Source organism: Genypterus blacodes, unplaced genomic scaffold (genome assembly GCF_046128005.1).
Source record: "Genypterus blacodes isolate CSIRO-AG114 ecotype Tasmania unplaced genomic scaffold, CSIRO-AGI_Gbla_v1 ptg000067l_1, whole genome shotgun sequence".
Taxonomy (NCBI): Eukaryota; Metazoa; Chordata; class Actinopteri; order Ophidiiformes; family Ophidiidae; genus Genypterus; species Genypterus blacodes.
The window spans coordinates 3,080,475-3,104,109 of NW_027466879.1; positions in this window are offsets into that span (position 1 = coordinate 3,080,475).

Consider the following 23,635-nt stretch of genomic DNA (forward strand, 5'->3'; position numbering starts at 1 on the left):
AGTGATTAAAAAAAGTGTTGGACAATACTTACATTTAAGATCCTGGACAAACTATTTGAATATCAGGAGAAAAACTTACACATACACCTCCTGCCTCAGGGGTATGAATTGCATATTGTTGATTTAAGGGATATCTGTTACCTTGTAAGTTTAAGGATGTTTGTTCATGTGTGGCTGTGTGCACATAAGTGTCTGCGTGTGTGTCTGTGTGCACGTGCAACCTTAACTTCCATGCAGCCATTTTTTTCAGTCTGCTGCTGATAATAATAATAATGTGTTTTATTAAACTTGCACTTTTAAGCAGGGGTCACTGAGGCAGTTTAGACCTGATCTGTGGACCAAACTGACTTCAGCCTGCATTGTATATGTATTGCTTACCTGTGTAGATTTAAGTCTCCCACTGAAATCAATTAGCACTTTTTAATTACACCTGAGCAGAAAAAACTGAGCTGACACCTCATATATTCCACATGTATGCTGTACAGATTCTGAGCATTCTCATACGTGTAAGCACAATAGTGATCCCTACTTGTTTGTGGCACAGGCACAATCAGGCATAGTAAGAGTGATAAATGTTGCAAGAACGGGAACTGGGAGAAAAAGCTGAAACATTTCAGATACAGAAGAGATGAAGAAGAAAATGTAAAGCAAGAGTGGAGAGTTTTCAACATTCTTATATTTTATGATGCATTGCCCTTTTCTAAAAACTCAAAACTTCATCTATAGTATTTCATGAAATGTGTTCAAAGGGGGGTTAATAGATCATGAGGTCATCTCCCACCCAAGAACACAGTAATTACTGTAAGTCCAGTAAGCCCTACTGACCACTAGTTAAATATGGAGTAATTGGTTTTTTTTAGCGTACACATAAAACTCTTAGCATTAATAAGCAATTGTTTCATGCTGTGTGTAAAGCTTTGAACAGGCACACGATACCAATAACTGAAGCCCCAAACTACCAATGGCATGCAAACTATGGTTTTAAAGTTTTTTTTTTAAATATACAGTTTTTATGTTTTAAATCAGCCAAAAAAAAACACACCCATGAGCAGACAATAGCTGATCTATTCATCACTCAAACTAACAGCAATAAAAGAGAAGAAGACAGCGAGCAATGCTTTGCAGATGTGTTATGAGGCTAGAAATGCATTCAAGGAGTTATGCCTTAAGGGTAAACACGATGCATCTTGGTGACATACGTCAAATATAAAGAAAATTGTGATTGCTTACAATGAAAATTCCACAAGACATCGTTCATATTTTCATAAGGTTGCGTGTAAAATTTGCTCAAGCATTATAAATCTGCTTCCATCTTGAATAAACTCAATATTTTTAGCAATATGTTAAAAGTTAAAACTTGCCATTACCACTACTACCAAATGATATTCGACACCTCCTCACAAATTGAATTTGACTTGACACTACCCTTTACTCTCCACATGATGGGTAATTCAATGGTGCATTTCCCCCCATTCAATGGGGGGAAATGCAATCAACCATACAAGACACAGGGTGCACAGGGTGCACAGGGTGGGGTGACTGTGTTTGGTATTCTTGTAGCCAGAAGCACACGGCTCACCTGCAGCACTTTTTGAAACTGGGATTTGATTTCGGGAAACATGTTACCAGTAGGGGTGTAGGGGGCCATGCTCAGTTAAATCTGCCCTACTTATTCCCTTTAACAGCTATGGATCTACATTATAGAATCTGACATTACAGATCTGTAATTGTGACGTGTTTAAGAATGGCTTCTCTCAAAAGTAAATTGATGTCATTGTCCAGAAGAGACTTATTTGCCAAGGTGTGCACATATATGTAAATCTCTAGTAAGGGCAGATGATGTCCTTAGTTCAACTTCACATTTCACTGCGCAATTGCACCGTTAGCTTTGTCTTCTGTGGGCCAGACTGAGGTATGGGGTCCAGATGAGTGCTGGTAAACACCGGTTGTCCATCCAAACATTCTCATTAACGCAGAGCATTTGTTTTACAGGCCTCATTTCTAACTGGAAATGATCTTCAGTCAATGGTGCTGGATCCACCAATGCTCCCAGGTGTTTTTCCAGCATGACCATGTTTTCTGTCTCCTTCTCCCCACCTCCTTTGTCAGTACACCTACACCAGTATGTGTGACTGTCAGAAAGTCTCTCCGGCTATTTGCCCAGCGCAACTGCCAGCCTTCCACTGCTGCCAACTTAAATAACCTTATCTACCCTCAGTCACAGGAAACACTCTACTTTCCAACGCGCAGGCAGTGCAGCTTACTGAGATGGCACCTTTAAATCATGTTCTCATAAATCATGCAATTTGACAATTAAATAACCATTTCTATACTTTTTCTTACTGAAACCTTGCTCCACTAAAATGCCAGTTGACCACATCTGTAGTTTATGCATTCTGAATTACAACTGGGTTGATTCTCCTTGGCTTATTTGAAGGAATTGCTGTTATTTAAGAGTTCAGCTGTTAAAAGGCAAAACTGAGACATCTAGTCCAGTAATCTGGGTACTTAGATATCCAGAATTTCATAATAGCAATGAATTCTAAATGGCACAATCTAAATTAGATGTCTGTCTAATCCAATGGCTTGTGAATATTTTCTTTTAAACACCGCACTTACTTTTAGTCAGTAATTGACCCTCCAATGTCCTCATTTCCTTTTTTAAGAGCTGGGTCACAGACACCATTTACAAAAGCAAAATATCAGCTATCAGCAGGGTCCCTCATGGAATTTAACATTAATATGTCACACCGACTTTCACTTTGGTGAACTCTGACACATGAATTTCTACCATCCGTAAGCTGTGTGCAGCTTCAATTTTCAGTTATTAGTCTTTCATTCACAATGTCACTGTTAAGATTTCACTGTCAGAAGAACATTAGAAGAACTGGGGTTATCTTTGTGTACCTTGAATATGCCATAAATCACATTTATGGAATTAAAGCTTACATGCTCGATACAAACAAACTAGGCTGTGTGTCCCAAAGGTATAAAGCACACTAATACTATGTTGTGTACCCTGTGCAATAGAGACTTCTCCTGCTGTCCACTGAAATGTTGTACTTCTTTCTTGCTTTTGTATTAATATGGCCATGTAGTTACAAATTCAGGCTACATAACCATACCCCCTTAACCTTAACCTTAAAAACATGTCAACCTTTTGAGGAGTGCAGGTCAGAAATGACTTTCAAGATTCTCCCCCATTGAAAGGATCAGGAAGGACCGATTTGGACTGTTCCACTCTCCTGCTACATCATGATCTGCTTCCCTCACTGTACCGCTTAAGCTCCTTCTTCTGACCATCATAATATGTTTCCACCTGAAAGGTTCCCCGTTTCTGCCCCAGCAGAGAAACCTCAAACCTCAAAAGATTTTTTCTGGTTCAACAATGTCATTCATGGTTTATGGCACTCTACGGCACTGTAACCTTAAATAAACTGGCTCTTACTCCGTGTTGTGTTTGGCTTGCCTCTACTTTGGCTCTGGATTTTCTTTGTTGGATAATGAATGAAAAAAAGTGTATTGTTCAGTCATTCACTACAGTTGCCTCAGAGGACAAAAGATCAAAAGTGCAGAGGCAATTTTCGTGACCCTGGGGGACCCCGGCACAGACATGCAGAGCCCTCCACCTAACAACCCCAACATTGAAGCTACAAACATGAAAATGATGTAAACATAACATAGAGAGTTTGTAGGAAACAGAAACTCTAATCTACTGTATAAATAAAAGCGATCTAAAATCCAGATAGTAATAGAAAAACAGAACTAATCTGGGACACGCTGTCTCATGGGATGGGGAGCCCCTAGAGACGGTTTCAGATATGCCTTTTTCTATTTAATACATTACATTTACGATCATAGTTTTCAAAGGGGTTGGATGAGATGTATTGTTGCTGTAATTTGCAGCTCTTTGCCTTCCTTGCCTGTCCTGACGCCCCATCTCTGTGTAGTTGCATAGAACTGTCATTTTTGTATCTTTGATGTTACTTGCCACTTGACAAAAGTTGACAAAAAGACATTGTTGCCCCCACAATTAGGCAGGTATTGCATTTTTAAAGCAGACCATTATGTGAGGTGCACCTCTGTTAGTAAACTAAAGTGTTGCACCCAGCAACCCAAAGTTATCTCATCAACAATAGACAGGACGACCAGCTGAGTTGCATGAGGTAATGGGGATTCTTTGAATAAATGAATGAACAAGATGACATGTAAAGAACAACAGGCTGAAACTAGATATGACATGTTAGGCCACAACAAACTAATTATAACCTGTGAAGAAAAGAAGAGTCTGTGGACACCTGTATCTTTCCAAGATAACCTTTGAGTTTATGCAGAAAGAAGGAAACAGACAGATACTTTGTGTACCAGTGTGCACAATACCAGGGCTGAGAAACCTGCACACCTGAATGAAATGCAAACATTAGATATACCTGTGCTTTTCCTACTATGACACATAAAGAATAGTGGCATTACATATTATGAAAACCCCATATGGCTTTTAAGATAACAATAACCAAGGTAAATGTATTTGTCCACAGTGAGCAAATTCACAAAGAGCCTGAGCATGTTTGGTACTTTTTCACCTTCTGTGAACTGGGTCACCATGTGTGTTACTGAATTGTATTAACATGACATCAACATCCACATACAATAATAAACAGTAAGTATCGGTAATATTATCACGTACTGAAATTATTATTTTCATTATTATCATTTTCAGTGTCTCTAATATTTGAATTGTTACTCACTGACTGAATAATACCTTGAGCTTTTAGTTCAGTACTTATCCTTTCCATTATCAACATATCATTGACAAATAAAGGTGAAGAGCAGTTTTCTCTTGCTGAAACATGGAATAAAAAAAATCACAAAGAATAACTAAAAAAGAAAATGTCACCCCTTCATCATGCGATTCTTTAAAGCCAGTATGGAATCAAGCTGCAATCATTGTTTACTACCATTTTATATGTACACAATGTAGAATTCATATGGGTATTGTGTAGGTTTCTTTATTGAGATCAAAATTTCAGGAACATACCAGAACTGTATAAGATTCTTTGTACTAGTTTCACTGATATTAGTAGAGTGAAATTCTTTTGAAGAGAAACACTACCCCACAGTGGTTAGAATTTCTCAGTGCTCCAAACTATCTTCCATTCACACTCCAGTCATAGACCATGCTGGAACTCGGCATATGTTGCTTTCATTGAGAATCAAACTTTGAAATGATTTGAACAGATACAGATACAGATGAAGAGGAGATGCAGACAGAACAATTCCAAATGATACACACGCGAAATTCACTAGTGTGTCTGACCCTTAAGCAAGAATGAAGAACAGTACACATAGAAGCAAATAGTAAATAGTAAAGAACAATGAGGCGGGAGGAATGACACATTATTACTGATTCTTACTGTTTATTAAAGCCACGACTAGTTAGCCAATTTATGATTCAACGGTATAATTATTTCTAAACATTTTCGGCTAACTGGGCTTGTAGTTTGAGCTCTTATTCTGGCGGGGCACTGCACACACAATGCAGCAGTGAATGAAGGGTAAAAAAGGTGCTACAAAAACCAAATATTGAGATATGCTTTTTTGCTTCCTGCCGTGTATCTTCCCACTTTTCAGCCGTTAAGCACTTCTACATTTGTGCTGCTGGCTCCTTCATTTTAAAATGTAATCCTTCAAGTAATTCCATTTTTAAAACACGCATCGTTAAACTGATTCTGTTTTTTTCCTGTAACTAAAATGGGATACAGTTAAGTGTTTTTATCGTTTGTTTGTTTTTAAATCCCGATTATATAATGCCACCACATTCTGGTATTCCCCAGGCCTGGATCTTTACCCAGAGGAGAACCAACCCCGAAGGCATGACATGTCCAGATTTGGCCCATGATGTTGTCCTTTCCCATCCTCTGCTAGTGGCCCACTGCTGGACAAGCTATTGTCCAGGTCTAGATCCTCTGTGGTCCAGTCCCACAGGTTCTATGCAACCTTCAACGGATGCTGCCTCTATTTCTCTATTTAAAGAACTGAAACAAAGCAACCATCCTGATTTCACATGCAGGGGTTCCCCAATGCATCCACCAATATCCCCATTGGTGTCATATAGTCAGAGGTGGCATATCCCTGCAACTTACTCCTACTCTGTCAATGTGTGGAACTGGGAGGACTATCAGTGTGCAGCCTCCTGCAAAGTTCAAAGTCCATGCACCAGCCCCAATGTTACTGTCACAGGTTCCAAGTATTGCTTTGTACAATCTCCTGTCCATGCACATATACAAATAAAATGATCTTCTCTATCTTGTCCTGTTTTTATACCATGTGTGCCAGATGTTGTGAGAGATGCCAGTGATTGAGATCTTAATGTCTTTCTCCTCCCACCGGTCTGTTCCTTTTAGTTCCAATGCTCAATAAAATGGCAAACCTCAAGGGACAATTTGATGTTGAGGTGAGATCAGTTATTAGCGAGGAAGGGATGGTTCAACCGTAACGCCAGATGACGCTATCTGTCTGTGGTCTGAGAAGTGTCAGCGGTCACAATGATCACCTTCTTCCAGAACAGACTTGGATGTCCAATGTTCGTCACTCTCACTGTAATAAAGCTTCTCTGTCATAAATAGTTGCTGTTATCTAAGTGCCAATGAGCTGTTGTTGTTCACAAGTGTACAAAAAGCCACTATATTTCCTGTATGTGGTGGTGGAACCAGACGGGAATTACAAGTGCAATTGTGGTGACTAGAAGTGGGACTGTGGTGACTCAGACTGATGAGGCTGGTGGATATGGTGACCTAGAAATGCTAACTCTTTAGGCCTACAGCTAACATTCTGATATTAAAGGTTACTCATGGATATAATTCCTCACCAGCAATGGGGGACAAATTGCTCTAAAGAAAGTCTAAGTCTTAAGGCCTAAAGCTACCGTTCTCATTAAAAGTTACTCATGGATATAATATCCTACCAGCAAAAGAGGGCAAATTGTTCCAGGTTTTTAATAAAGCAGTGGTTGTTGTAAGTCAATGAAGACACGCGCATAGACACGTGCATTTTTTCAGCTGTCATTTTTGTTACAGCACATTGTGGAACAGATTTATGTGTAAGTGGCATATAGCAGAATTTCCCTCCAAAATCATGCAGCAAAATATGAAAGTCCAGTAATTACATTCTTGCATGACCAGCGCATGTGGTCCTGTCATTCATCCTTCCTGTCTATATAATTGCTCATTGTGATACGATCCCCTCAAGCTACTATCTATCTGAGAATGTTAACACCAGTACAGTGCTCACTGTTGTTCGTCACCAGTTGATGACATGTGTCTGATTTACTGTACCCTCGCAGATGAACAAGATGTTCCTTATTCAGAGCTGACAATGTGATGCATCTGGATTTTTCTGAAGAAATATATCATTTCCGTCAAGTATGAAGAGGACCCAAAATTTCAATAACGAACCAAAATTTCTCAATCAGTATTTTGGAGGATTAAGTTCATTCCAATCGTCGAAAATAGGCTGGGAAGAGTGGATGGCCTGCGTTGATTGATAATACAATGACAATATAATTGTTTCGAAAGATTTGCTCTCATATCAATTTAGGAAATCAGCTAGATGTTTCTCGCAGGTCCATGTTCTCTGTGAAGCAACTGGAGAGAAGGCATGCAACATTCAAAGGAGGGAGACACATTGACTGAGCAGGCCTCTAGAAATGAGCAGAATAAATAACCTTTGACCTCATCCTTGACCTACTGTTAGTACCTCTGTCGTCCAAAGTTATGCAATCTCATTTTTCTTTGAATTTGTGCACTTACTTACATCCACCTACATCTGCGTAACAAGCTTAGTCCACAATGTCACAGTAGCTGTAAGTGTTGCTCTTCATGTTACACTGTGGACACGTTATGGAAAAATCAGGAGAACTTCATTTGGAATTTGTTGTCCCAAAACACAAAAATTGATTACCAGAGAGTTCCTGCAGCTCCAGGCTCCTTTTCTGAAAGCATGCTGTCAGATTATTTTTCAACCTCTCAATCTGAACGCCCTGCTGATGATGAGGTTTGGCTTATCCTGCCTGCTCATTGTGAAACTACATTTGCAATTGACGCAGCACAAGAAAACCATGCTGCTCCCCTTTGTATGCCCACAAGGTCTACTGGGAGTACACAATGAAACTAAACACTGGTGTGATCTGAAGTGGAGTGCATAGGGGGTGGGGAATAAAGATACAGTAAATTTTGCAGGTTTGCTAAAGGATTGACCTAAAATTATTCATAAGGCAAATGGCATCTATTTAGTGAAGCGTGTGTTGATATATTTGATAAACCACACAAACGAAGATAAACTTGTTGATGTTCTCGTGGTTTTCAGATGAAGATGTAGACGTGCCAGAAATTGCCTATTTTTTTCTGCGTCCTTTGGTTTGTTTGATTGTTTGTTAGCAGGATTACTGAACCAAATTTGACCAAACTTGTTGGAGGGGCGGGGCTGAGGCTCCATGGATCTCCAGCCGTGCCACAAATACAGCCGGTTAGAATGATTGAAACAAGACGGTGCATCAAGACTGGAGAACATCGAAGCATCTACGCTGATGAGAGCATATGTTATAGGTGTATCCTGTATAACTCTAACCCTCCTCTATTGCAGCGTTGACAAGTTATATAATGATATTTTGGATCAACCTGAGCTCAGAACCTCACCCCACATAATACACTAAGTGAGCTCAAATGTGATGTTACTCTGGCATGCATTGCATAAGACAGCTCTTGTTTTGTGCCTAAATCACCCTATTTCCTTTTTGTCCTTGGAGCGTTAACCCACTCCCTTGTGAAAGAAAACAAACGATTTTCTATTAGTTCTCAAGATTCAAACATTGAGTGTGACTCATAGGCTTATACAACACAAACCCTCGTAGTTTTCTAAGCTCTCTTCTCCTTCCCTCTCTCCTTCTGTCACTGTTCTCATTCTAACTATCTCTCTCCACCTTCTTCCCCATAGTGCAAAGTCTCAAGGGTAGACTGAACGTCCTCTTCCATTTGGCTGCTATTTTGGTCTCCATGTCAACAAGATATGACTCACCACACCCTCCAAAAATGTGGATACAATCACTGAAACACGTAACTAATCATACAGCAATCAACTAATACATTTAACAATAAGTTGATATTGTGATTCATCTACAATTAGAAAGATGGTTTAAAGCAAAGATTAATAAAAGAAGCATAAATATTTGAACAAAGCATTGCAATGTAAGCATTTTCTTGTGAAGGAGCTGTTTAAAGATTCTGACTCCTCCGAGTCTATTTTTATATGCTGCCGTTAAAGCACTTTCAGCAAACAAAGTATGGGGTCAGAAACTCAGTGTGTCTGTGTGTGAGTGGGTGTGAGACTTACTGGCAACATAAATGTATAGATTATGTATACGTTTCAGTTAGATATTTGCCTGGAAAACATTAAGGCTTTCTAAAGTGATTTCCCAAGCAAGTTGATTTTTTATAACCCAAAATATTCTGCACTCATTTATTCATTCTTTCCCCTTAGTGCTGAATGAACCACTGTCACCATCCTGCTGCAGTTTAGGTATGTGGAATTTCTATATTTTTGTCAAATATTATGCAACTATTAACTTTAATTTCTTATATTCTCTACACAAATCGTTTTCATGTATAGTACAAATGTGAAATTTCTACAATGAAGTGTCAATATAGTGGCAATCAGACACACCAGTCTGTCACTCGGTCAGTTGGGTTCTGGAAAAGCTATATTGATGGATGTCCATGCCCTTCCTAAAATCTGGATATTGAAAGATCCTCACTTTTGTTACAATGTTGGTTCTAACAAGTGGTTTTGGATTTGAGGAAGATATTGCATCACAAGTCACAGTCATTATCATAAATACACCAGCACACACTAAATTAAGTGCTGTGTGGAAGGGACCGACTGAAAGTTACATTTACAGTCCTGTGAGTTACTGTGGGGTACCTAATAATCACAGGATCGAACCTGACCAGATCATCACAAAGGAGGTGGACTGGGTGGACAACTGCAACTCATTTTACTGTTGCAAAGTCAGTAATAAGAACACGGAATGAATTCAAGCCAACTCTTTACGCTGTCACTGAAAAGAGGGAGTAGGAGTCAAAGTCCCTTCTATGCCACCAGATCAAGAAAGACAAAGTTGTCTGCTTGACACCCACACACCACTAAATCTGCCTGAGAGAGCCACTGTTTCCAGACACTGGAGGACTATTACAGACCAAAGGTTGGCTTCCCATCTCTGGACACAATGACACCACAAACACTGACAAGATTTATTGGAGAAACTTGCTAAAGAAAAACAATCTGCACCCAAAAAAACATTGAGGAATCACGGTAGACAAACAAAGCAGACAAACATGGTACCAGTAATCGTGACATTTTTATTTTGTTTGCTCCATTCCTATGCCCACTGCCACCTGCTGTTTTTATCTTCTGTTGACTCTGATGTTATTTCTTTCCACTCCGATTTCTGGCCCTGTGGATTCTCACTTAAAGGTTTAATACCATGTCTTGTCTGCTAAATGTTTATATAGCGGTGGTGGGGAATCAGATTTCTTAGCATCATGACTGAAGTAGCAACAAACCTGCCAGAGAAAGGTTGTGATAAAATTAAGCACCACCACACAACAGCAGGATTTTGTGCGTGCCTCTCCTGATCTTATAACCTCTTCTGATGATTGATTTTACACTTGTCTTCCTTCATTAGTAAACTTGAGGCTGTAAAGTCACATGAAGTATGATATTTTTACCCGGTCATGATCCTAAACACAAAATGAAAACTTTGATTATTTTGGTTCAAATTGAGTGTCAGTCACGAGTCGGTGAAGACAAAAACAAAGCCAAAAAAAGAGAGACACAACCATTTAATTGGCAGATTCTCTTTTCACTTTTTTCCTCATTTTAGCAGATGGACTCCTTTCTCCTCCTCTGCTGTTCATGCTCTGTATCACCTCAAAAAGCACATTTTCTTTTGCTGTGATAAGGCTGCACCACATGTTTAGTGGACATGGTTCTAAGGACCTGATGAGACTCAGGGTCTCAGGTTGGGTCTAGGCTCTGAGGGAACCAAGTGGACCTGTGATCACCTTTCTTTCTGACCCCTAGTGGCCAAACATTTACTGACACTATAAATACAGTAAGTCTGTGGGTGTCATTTTGAACAACTTTTATTAGAGCATTTTGGTGCTGATAAATGTAGTAGCTTCAGTTTTTATTTACACCAAAGCTTTATCATATGTTGTCTTTTCATCCTTTACCTGGATGATGATGTACCAAAAGACATTTAGGTTAGGTGCACATGTTGTGCCACACTGTCTTCCAGGCCAGTGATGTCCTAATATTATATATATATACAGACCATTTACCCATAAATATTAATGGTTGAAATATAAACTCTAAATATAAAAGCTATAAACTCCTCCCGGCCACTTAACGTAACTGTGCTCCTCTATTAAAGCTCTAAGTTTGTAGCCCTAAGTATAGCTGATAGTATTTCCATTGTAGCACTCTTATACAAATCTAATGAATAATTTCTGAGTCAATGTGCTCCATGAGGAAGATCAGAGGGCTGAATCATGTCACTGGATCTCTCTTGTGCATGTTTTCCTGCCAGTACAGTAAAGCAAGGCATTCCAAAACACCTCTGGGAGTCTGTATTGTTGAGGAAATGAGCAATGCCTTCGCTAAAGGAGTCGCGACACAGAGAAATTAATATGGAGAGAATGAAAGGGGACAAATATGTATCTGCCCTGTAACATGAGGAGTGATGAGGCAGACATTCAGTTGTTTTTCTCACAATGTAGCAGCTAACAATGTAAAGCCATTTCCACTGCTGGTGCAACAAAGAGGCCAACTGTGATAGCAGAGAGGTTTGACCGCATGAAAGGGCTGTTGTGTGCAGAATGGACTGCTCCCTCTATCAAGTCCCTCTACTTTCCACAACACAATCTGTCTCATTTTGTTTATCACAGTAGATACCCAGCATACATGTTTTATTCTACCTCACCTCAGTAACTTCATTGTATAAATCAGTGGACAAGAATAAATAATCTCATACTGGGAAAACAAATTAATATATACAATACATTGTTTTGTTTCCTTCATGTCATAACTAATCAAATACTTGCAGATGAAGGCAGATGAACGGCCCCACAAAGTCCTCAGTCCAACATTTCTCAAACCCTACTTTTTGAAACATGAGGCTTCTAAAATTTGATTAAACCAAAGCATGGTCCCCACATGAGCAGTTAAAGGGGGTTGATAATGATTATATCATAGCATAACTCAAAACATGTTCTCCTTCCTCACTTCATGACGTCTCTAACTGTCTGCAGACGGTTGGGACAAGAGCTTATCCCAGCTGTAATTTGGCAGAAGAAGCAGGGTCACTTGTTCACGCAGGAGCTGACAGATGACAGAAAGACACCGACAGAGACAGAGAAGCTCCAATACATTCACACCTACGGGCCATTTAGAGATACTAATTCACCTCATCTGCACGTGTGGAAGCCCAAGCAGATACAAAGAGAACAGACACAGAGAGACCCCTTTGGATTTGAACCCTGGACCGTCTTGTTGTGAGTTTTAGCCACCAGTCTACTTAAAGGCATTGAGAATGAAAGCAAGGATGGACTTTAAGCATTCGTATTCATCCTAATGTACTTGGGTGTAGCAGAGGAATGAGCCAAAACTCTTCTTGGCTGACATCAGAAGCAACAAATAGTGAAGTTTATGTGTGATAAAAGTCACAGCACCCAGACAACAGATGTAACAAGTTTCTGTGTCCCTAGAACAGCTCGATCTGGCCTGCTAACTTTTTTTTTTATATTCTCAGACGACACCAAATTTGTATAATGATAAAGGGTTTTTTATGAAATGTGACACTCATTTCCCTTCTAGCAGATACAAAGGGTGAAGATGTACTTTACTGAAAACTTATTCAAAAGAGGTCAAGGATGAACAGCAAAATACAGAAAAACATAGTTAACAGCTGCAGATGGCATCAGTCTTTTCAAACAACACAGATCGTGATGTCAATGTCAGAAATCTTACTTGCGGAAACTCCATGTGCAGGTCTGTCTGCAGTCTTTGCTTTTATCTGACATATTAGGCTAATGTCCAACAAAAGTGGGGAAATGATGGCCTGGCTTATAACTGGGCGATTGATAGTAACTTTATTCTTCAGATAGGCCAAATCAGCGCCCCCTACAGGCTGTTCACTGCATCCCTAATTACAAGTCATTGGTTTTTCTGGTCATAGGGCTAAAGCGCTATCTTTGTCCTGCAGGTGATGCTAGAGCAGAAGTGTCAAACTGAGTTCCATGGAGGTCTGAAGTTGCTTTGCCCTCCATGGTTTGTTGTTTGAGATGTGTGTGTCAGCAGAAAAGCCACGGCGTGATGAAAATTAAAAGGATTAAGTGTTTATTCATTTATTCATATTGATTTGATTATGAGATACAGTATCTAGTATCTAAAGAGTTTCGCATCAAAATGTAATCTCAGTATCCAGATACATCATTTGGAGAGTGACATCTGATGACAGCACTTACATTTACACCTTGCATCTTGTTATCTGTATTCTGTCTGATGTAATATGAGTTCAGTCTGCAGGTATTCAATCCTGTGTTTCTTCCTAAATCTGACGATGAGCCTCATCATCATCAATTTTCACCACGTCACCATTTCTTTTGTAATGTATGAATGTCTCCCAGCTGTACTGATTCCATGTATGGGTGGTTAGTTAGGATTGGGATCCGGTGATCAGATTGCATTGCTGATCAAAATGCTTTGTGCAAGTATTTACAATTTGCAATAACATGTTTGTCATTATTCAGATACTGTAACTAGATACAGATTGAATATTAATGCAAAGTGCAAATGAGGCCAGAGAGCTGACTGTGTTGATATTCAGCAACAACTGCACAAATATTAACATTAGATAGCAATCAAAATTATACTTGCTGTAAAATCAATTGTGGCTTCTAATGGTCAGATATTTTTCATCTCCCTCTGTCACGCACTGAACCTTTTCTCTCACCCTTATTTCTCTGTGCTTCTGTCCATCATTCAAAACCTAAGCTCATGCGTCATCCTCTCTTCCTTTGAAAGTAAGCTCACAGGCAATGCATGTCATGATGACATTTCATGCTCAGATCCTGAATACAGAATTAATTAGAATTCACATATTTTCACACTTCTCGTCTTTATATATCAGTGACATTTCATCAATGAAGATTTCTCTACAGCTTTTCTTTCAGGCTTCAGGTTGTATAATGATATAAGACCAATTTCATATTTCTAATCAATGTATTGAAGAAAAAAAACTTGAGCTACATTCAGCAGTGTGTGAGTACAGTAAATGCAGAATGAATAATTGCAAAGGTGGCAAAGGAAATCTGCTTTGAGATCAGTGAGAGTCACAGTTGAGCTCTTGCTCATAATGAGAGCAAGAAATCTTACACCTTTGGTGGTGAGGGTAAGATGGTCTATGAGAAGTGCAAAGAAGAAAAATCCAAAAGCCTTTTATTACTTTTTTGTTCTGATATGTGAAGGCCACAGCCTCTCACCTGCAAATGGAGCAGAGGCTGTCTAACTCGCCTCCAAATGATCAGTTTGTTGCTGCAAAATCCGCCTCCAGAGCTCATTTGTAAAAAACTGATTAAAATCAAAAAGTGAAATAAAATATAGAATTGACTGTTCATTCCCAGAAACATTGATCAACCTGATGTTGGGGTAATCAAATTAAAAAAAATTACTATACACTAAAAACTACAAAGCAAAAGTAAGAAAAAGTCTTATAACGTGGAATGCAGTGTAAAAATGTTTTTGAAACTGTACTGTTCATATTCAAACACATTTTACAGAGGCATTCTTTCTATAGAAAAACATACAGCACAGCTTGGATGGATGTGTTAGTAGGACGCTTGTGATGCCTTGTCCTCAGGCCTGTACTATGAAGGAACGCAAAGGACCTCAGCCTTGTGTGCGTGACAAAATCAAAACCCCATAATCAGGCTCAATTGGTATCACAACACTGAAAATCAACAGACTTTGTGCAAACTAACAAAAAAGGGGTGTGTCTGCTGGTATCTCAATATTATTGCCACGCCTACAGTGGCCCCCTGAAGATACCTCAAAGGGATCCTGCATGAACAGTGACGCTATTTTCCATAGGAGGTGATTGGTCAAGAGGCGGTGCTTTATATTTCCACCTGCCTGCACAAACATATGCTTCTGTGGACCAGGCTTACCATGGAGCATAAGTAACCATGGCAACAGAGTACGATCAGAAGTGAGGCAGCTTCGTGACATCAAGAAATCAGACTTGAGTCTGAACGTAGCTACCTAACCCCCTCATATTACATCATAGTAAAGGCCTCCTTCTTATTGGTTTCAAGACATTCACAGATCATTTCCTGTTTTATTTTGTATGTCCTTGTGTGTTTCCCGATTATCTACTGCGCCTTGATTAGTTTTACCTGTCCTCATTAGTTTCAGCCATCCCTCATTATCTTTCCGTCCCTGGTGTCCCTCTTTCTCAGTGCCAGTTCAGATTTTTTCATCGTACCAACTGTTCCAGCGTTATTCCAAGACTTTGCTTTCCTGGTTTTTGATCTCACTTTTTCTGACGTTGCCTTTATTGTACCCCTGCTTCAAGTAAAGAATTTCAGAACCATTTAGTTGCAACCATACAATGGAAATGTGTGGAGGAAATACAAAACAATGAGTTCAATAAGAGAAATCTCTGTAGAGCTGCAGACAGGCTGATGATTCTCTGTGGATTCATTACTGCAAATGAACCTTTTGGTGTGCTGCGCTCGCTGCAGGAGAGGGATTTGGGAACATTTTCTGCCTAACGGCCGGTCACTGCCCGGTCACAGTCGGGGGGCGCTGTTTCACTACCCGGTCATCTCAGGATCTGAAGCAGACTGGACAGGCAGGGAAGATGAGAGCATAGCAATGCCATGCACAGGATCCCAGTGTCAACATGGCTGAGTGAGTCATCATCATCAGAATCCTTAATAAACAACGCTAACATAAGATCACAATCTTGACATTTCTCATTAAATAACCATCAGCCATGTTACGCTTCAGACACATGAACGAGTGTGTGAATTAGTTATGACTGCCTGAGTCGTGTTGGAGCCAGTTTGTACTTTGTACTACTACAAATTATTATCTATTTTGGATTATTTTCACGTTATGTAGATAATGAAGAAATCAGGACTGTTGGTCATGCGTACAGGTTTCACTCATGGAAATCATGCTTATCACACTACACTTTTACCTATGACCCCACCCAGTTACACAGTTAGGTTCCTCTGCAAACAAGCTGGCCGGCACCAACACACCTGCAGATTGTTACCTATTGAGGCCATGATGGGGTAGCCATGATTTTCAACCACGATCACACAAGGTGCTAACACAGAGCACACAGAAACCTTGGTTGAATTATTTGGATGTATCATTTTTGGATGTATTCCGTGTTGTGGACCGTTTGGACAGTCAAAATCCACAACACATGCTTCTGTCTCCTGCTGGCCTTCTCTGCTTGGGTTTCAGACAAACCTGTGGACCACCTTAAGGCGGCCTTGGAGCCTGCAGGCGTACAGAGGGCCAGCAGGAACCCCTGGACAGTCAGACAGAAGCTCCAAAAAGCCAACCATACTTGTCCATACTTCCTGACCCAACATCAAGAGTGCTGGAGTGCAGCCCTGGAGTGCATGCCATGACAACCAGAAGCAGCTGGACATCTCATTACATCTGGTCTGCGGCAGTGTTAAGGACCTACTGGGCTCCCGAGGTCCTCATAAAACATTTGACCAACCCGACACTTTGGGGATGCAGGGTCTTGTTTAAAGACCCAGGATTTGATGTAGGAACCCTGGTCAGAGTGAAGCACAGAGGGCTTTACTCCTTCCAGGGCTTTCACAAGTGTCTTCTGGTTGGGAAACAAGTACGTTTCTGGCCGCTTAGACAAGTAACCCATGGCCACAAGGACAAACCAGCACATCCACAGCCACCAGGTTATGTTTGAGATGCTGACCAGGTGCCAACAGATGAATCCAGTGTAACAATGATCCAGTTTCTCAACAGAAACAGATGATTGGACATCTACAATGTTCTCTATGGTTTCATATCTTATCGAGGTAGAATATTTTATTTTCATTTGGCAACATAAAGGCTCTGCCATTCTATAGCGTAACGTTCAGATGAAATTCAGATTTTATAAACAGTAACAGCTGAAGGATGTCTTCTAACATATTTGGTTTCTTTGGCTCACTAACAGGAACAGGAATAGCTTGAGTGTTATGAATGAAAATACCACACTGTCTAAACTGTGGTGTGTCATAGCCAAACACTGTCACTAGATGCCTCTGGCAGTGAAATTACAGTCAACTACTAAATGGATACATAATTCACATTACATTTAATGTTTGAAAATAAAGACCCCAGGCCACTAACTAAACACAGGCACGGAAAGCTTGCCTGTCATTATGGTATTTGGTGGCATATGGAAGGAACGCTGCAGCCTGTGCTACATGTCTGGCTCATCAATCTGCTTGATGTAAGGTATATACATATCTGTCTTATATGGTTAGGCATTCTGAAGCCAACGCTTTCAGTGTAATTCACATTGATTTGATCCAAACCGGGTAAAGATCATTTGATAACACCCAATGAACGGAAGCAGAGATCCCACCCACACTCCTGATTTAGGGACAGCATCTTCGGATTGGAATGTGAACTATGTGCGGAAGAAATCTGTTCATTCCAAAGGTGAGTGGTCATCCTGATGAAATGTATTTATGTTTCAAGGATGATTATTGATGAGGTGTTCCAGAATGTATCAGACTTTAGCATTCCAAGAATTCTTGAGCTGTATTACTCAGGAAAAAGTATCTCTTTTCCAGTTGCAGAGCTATTCATGGTATTCCTCATTGAATGTCTCCCTCTCTGCTTGTGTTTTCTCCCTGTCCCTGCCTTCCTCCTCTCTCCAGTGTTATTCTCACCTCCAGCTCTCAAAACTGCAGCCTGGCTGACTCATCACTGGCCTTGCCATTAGGCTCCTGCCAACATTCACTGATTAAATCATAAAGGAGGAAGAAAAACGAGGGTTATTGAACATACTGGGCGCTTTGCATGTGCAAGTGAAAACCTACTGTAAACAGGGTGTGAAAGCCTGCAGAGGCAGCAGCCATCAACAATAAGATATTAAAAACATGTGATTCCTGATCCTGCTATGTCTGCTGATATACACTGACCTGCTTTGGTAAAGATGATAGATTACATGATATTGAAAGGTGTTTCATCAACCTTTATTGAGTCCAGTATATGAAGAGATATTATAAATATTAGAAACACTTGTGGACTCTCTGGCGGCGGAGTCCGAGGGGAGAATGCTGTCGAAGTTACGTGTCATCTTGGACAATATCACCCACCTGCTCCAAGACGTGCTGATCAAGCCCAGGACTTCATTCAATGCAAATCTCACTCCACCCAGATGCAACACAGAACACCACAGGAAGTCATTCCTGCCTGTGGCCATCAAACTTTTCAACTCCTTCTTTAGTGTGTCTGACACTTGGAGTCATTAGACTGGCCCCTGGGCTTATTTCCCCCCTGTCAGCAGCCATAACCGCATCATTTATTTTACAACACTACAATCATTTTGTGCAGTATTTCAACTGTGCAATACTTTGGTATACTCTGGCACTAATACTGCATTTATACTGTCCAATATGTCTTATTTTGTTATTTTCTAATTTGACGGTATATATTTGTAGTAATGCACACATTTTTATATCCTTGCATACTTCTCATCTTCTATTTCTTATCATTTCTTTATGCATAAATATTTCTATTCTAGAATCGCAGCAACCGTAAGCCCAAGTATTTCAGATTCAGATTCCACCAGGTAGCAGTTTTGAGAGATTTTAAAGTTGCCTGACTTGTTATGTCTTGTAGAAAATCTATATAGTCTGTATATAGTAATTTTGCAATGGTTTGTCCATGCAACAGACTATTTTCCAGCGAGCAAAAAAGAAACTTTGATGCCGCAGTTGAATCTTTTCAGTAAGGAACTCGCTGTGAAGGCAGGGGAACATGTTGTGAAAGACTGCATGCACCAGGTTGCCAATATTCTCTGCCCAGACAAAGCGGCTTTATTCATAAATGTCAGTCTGACTGCAAATATGATGGCAGGCCAGATGACTGAGCTGTCAAATGACATTTATGACCAGCTGCACATCAAAGTGAGAGATTTTTCCGTACTTATTTGTTGGCACTTGATTAGAACACTAACCAAGATGACACTGATCGTTGTTCTATTTGTAAACGATATGAATGACAAGCTTGAGGTGATTGAGGAGTTTTCATTTTTAATGTCATGCATTAGAAAATACAAACAAGGGTATATGGGAATGTGCATTTGGGTCTTCTGCCCTGGTGGAGGTATGCATTCTAATGAGTGCCCCTCCAGATTAATTTATTATAGCTCTTCATTCTTTATACCTGCTGGGTGGTGAGGGGGTTGAAGCCAGTCCCAGCAGGCATTGGGTAAGAGGCAGGATAAACCCTGGACAGGTTGCCAGTCCTTCACAAAACTGACACAAAGACAAACAAACTCATTCACACTAACCTGCACGTCTTTGGACTATGGGAGGAAACCAGAGTGCTAGACCCCATTGGCAAGAACACACAAACTCCACACAGAAAAGGACCAGCACCTTCTCGTTATGAGGCAACAGTCCTAACTACCAAGCCACCATGATGAATTCATCTCAGAACATTCCAGAGACCAATGTAACATCTGCAAATTCCTTGTTTTGCCTGCACAGATTAACACTAACAACAGGATCCAAAGGGTTCCAGCTTCACATCAATTAATCAACCAACTTTATTTCAACACTTCCTCATTTCGTCAGAAACAACATGATAGTCTGTTGTTATGGACGTCCTTGTGTCAGATTTTTAGGAGGATTTTTCTTTAAAAGGTGAGAAAAGAGGCTGCAAAAGAGATGAGAACCTGCGAAGATTTCAACTGCAAAGTGAGCAAATAAGTGAACAACTTTCCCCATATTGGTTGCATGGAGTAGCTGTTTCCTGATGTTCTGGGTGGTAATATCTCCAGACTTTGTTAGTGACAGAAAGTGTTTTTATAGGCTTACAGAGGTATCCAGCATTGTGACAGCAATGTGATCGATTCTTTGTTTATGTAAATCAAGAGTGCGACTGGAATGCTGGAGGCGCAGATGCCAGTAGTGCTTTAAGTCTGGGAATGCCTCTGGCTTATACACATCTTTGTATCTTAATTATGATCTGAAAAACATACATTCTAAGAGGCAGCAAAGGATCACAGGTCCCAGAATAGAATCTTCCTACCATGTCCTAACATACTTATGGAACATTGAGTCCCCCACATCTATCAGAAGCATTGTTTCATCTATATGTATGACCCACTAAACATGTTTTTCCTTAGCTGTGCAGCGGTTCAGTCACCTCATGGTCATATTACTATATATTCAATAGCAGTTCATAATATATTTTTGTCGCCCTTCTCAGGCTTCCTTTTGCATCTGACTCTCCACTCGCATTCATTACAAGGTGTGTGCAATAATGTAATCCTGTAGTCCAACGATGGAGACTGAGTGCTGTTCTCTGTAATAAGACAGGGGAGATGAGTCATCAACGGAAGTGAGGCTTTGAAATAAGGAATGTGGAGACTGTGGCCTCTGGCTGAGATGAAAACCTGCGATTCTAAGCAATAGACACACTCCTGCAGAACAAAGGTGACCCACAAAGACTGCTGTATTAGTGAGCCTCTACTCTGTTACCATAAATCGATGCAGTGAGTGGGGATGACAATTCAAAGGAATCAGTTTAATAATAGAGAATGATCCTACAGGTTGGGTATCATTTAAGACTCAAGAGAACGTTACAAGCTCAAATATTTTGAGTGCAATTTCTATTTCATTTAAATGTAGAGCCAAGTCAAAATCAAAGCCTATCAGGAACACACAGCGGGAGTTCTAATCCATATCTGCTAGGGAAAGAGGGGAGAGAGAGCGAGTTGTGTTTGAGCCAGAAGAAGTCACTTGCTCTTCTTCTGCTCTGGAAAAGAAACCAAGCCAAATAGTGTGTTGCTGTGTTGCTGTGTCACTTCTGTGCGCATCCGACATAACTATTCTGTCATTGGATGCGTGTTCGAAAGGTCAAAGTAGACTGTGATTGATCTGTCAAAGAGTTGTGTGATGCTCAAGCTGGTTAGGAGCCACCACTCAGCTCCGAATTCACAATAATGGAGTCATGTGAAAGCAGCCTGGGAGAAGTACTTGCTCCTCCTTCATCACCTCCAGGTGCAGGTACCCTGGAGCAAGGCATTTAACTTTCGCTCAGTGGCAAGCAGATAAGACTGCACTGGGCAGCTGTGTCTGGCTTCTCAGGAGGATTATGCGGCCAATGGTGTTTGATTGATGTTTCTCAGGTCATGGCAAGCTGAGAAGCTTACAGTGAAATGAATGGGGTGAGCTGAACCAGTCCAGAGGGTTTCTGTTGACTGTAGGGCGCTGGTAGATCAAAGATGGCTGGCTCTTGTCCACTGACCACCGCTCGATGTGGATCAGAGCACTGGTCAGGAGAGGGGGGATTCTCTTACTGCCCGGCATCTTGGGGGGTCTTTTTAAGCAACACTGGGGGTGTGTCAACAGTCTTCTTTTATAACACCAGAGGGAGTTCCACAACAGTGTGACCCAACCTTGAGCAAAGTCACATCTGATTAGAATGGTTGAATCCGTTATGTGTGGAGGATTTCTTGGACTTTTGCAAAATTGCACGTCAGAGAACAGAAAATCCCTTAGGAGCTGGTTCTGAAACTAAAATCCGAATTCAAATTTCACAGCCATTGTTTTATTGCCCAGTCAGACAAAAAAAAAGTCCTGAATCTGTAATTTTGCGCTGATTGATGTTGGATTTTTGCATTTGACTGGTTATCTGAAATATCCAGTGGGAAAAAAAACACAACTTGCTGATTAGTTTGGCAACATTTTATGAAATCGGCTCCATTTTTCATTTTCACATTTCTCTCTGTAAATCCAGTGAACAGAGTGAATACGGACCAAAAGCCCCTTCAAATTCAGAACCTTTCAAACTGTCTTCAGCAATATTCTTTCAAGTGTTTTGTCTCTGTTCACCATCTTCATGCTCTTTCCCTTTTTCGATTTTACATTTGTTTGAAGATGGTATAGCACCACAGGAATATGCAGCATTACTCAAGCAACAGCTGTGTAGATGTACAATGATTCTGTTAATACACAAAACACGACTAGTTATCAAACCAGACGAAATAAGGAGATAAAAGAATCAGATGTGCTATATCAGCTACATTTGTCTCTTTGCATTCCTGGAATTCATGTTATTTCCTCTAAAGTGATTTCTTGCACTTTAGAAGAACTAGAAATTACCATAGGGCATTTCCCTCTCTGCTTGAATAAGAATTACAGTGTGCAATCAGTGGTGTGGGTACATTGCAACTCAAAATTAAATTTCCAGGTGAATTTGCTAGATGACAATGATTTCAAATAAGCATACGACATCATCAAATCACACTCCACTGCTGATCTCTGAAGACTATTTGTGATTTTGTGTTGTGTCTTGCCACATTCATAAGTTTAAAAAGAGGGCATAGAGTCTTTCTGTGTTTACTGAATGAATGTGAGGTTGGGAGCAAGGAACAGCGCATGCATTATGGGTAAGTGTAGTAAATGTGACAAATGTGATAATTAGTTGACAACACACAGAAGCTAAATTTATCACTTCTTCTTTAGCACCTACAGACGCATTTGCATTGTGCAAATATATGAATGGAGAGGTTAGTCTTTGCACAGTTTGTGTGACACTGATGTTGAATGAGGAAAATGTGCTGCCTATGTGTGGTGAGCTTTGATCCATTCATACATAGAATAATCTGCCAACAAACATGAGACAAAGCTACCTGTCTTCTGATTGGGTGCAGGTTCTTTCTGGCAGAAGAAAAAATGGTCAGAGGGGTACTAGAGGGGACAAAGACTTTTTGATACTCTTTTTTAATTTGTCTAAAATATGATCACTATGCTGGATGATTAAGGGGATGTCCGGGTTCCCTGAAAAAAAGACTGTAACACGGACAGTCCACTAAGTGGCACTGCAGCACTGCGCAAATGGAAGAGATATGAAGGGGGGTTAATTACTCTCCTTACTCAGGGGAAGTCCCTCCCTCCAGGCATGAAAGCCATGACATGATTGAATGTCAGTGTAAGCACCTGTGATAAGTGTAAACATAGGGATAACCTCCTGTTCTTTGTTTTTCTAGCTGCTTTTCAAATCAGATGTACACAATGTGTCATCAACTGCTGGGAAAACTGAGAAACCAGTGAGGTCAGTCTCGAAACAGCTCTGTGTTCTGTCATAGAGCGATGTAGGCCAACAAATAAGGCCGTCTGGTTCTTTGAGTCAAGCAGGAAACATTCAGAGTATGTACAGAATTTCCTCAAGAGGACATCGTCAAAAGCCTGCTCAGGCCATTTATAGGAAAAGGGTAAAATGATAAACGACCGGGGGGGGCGGC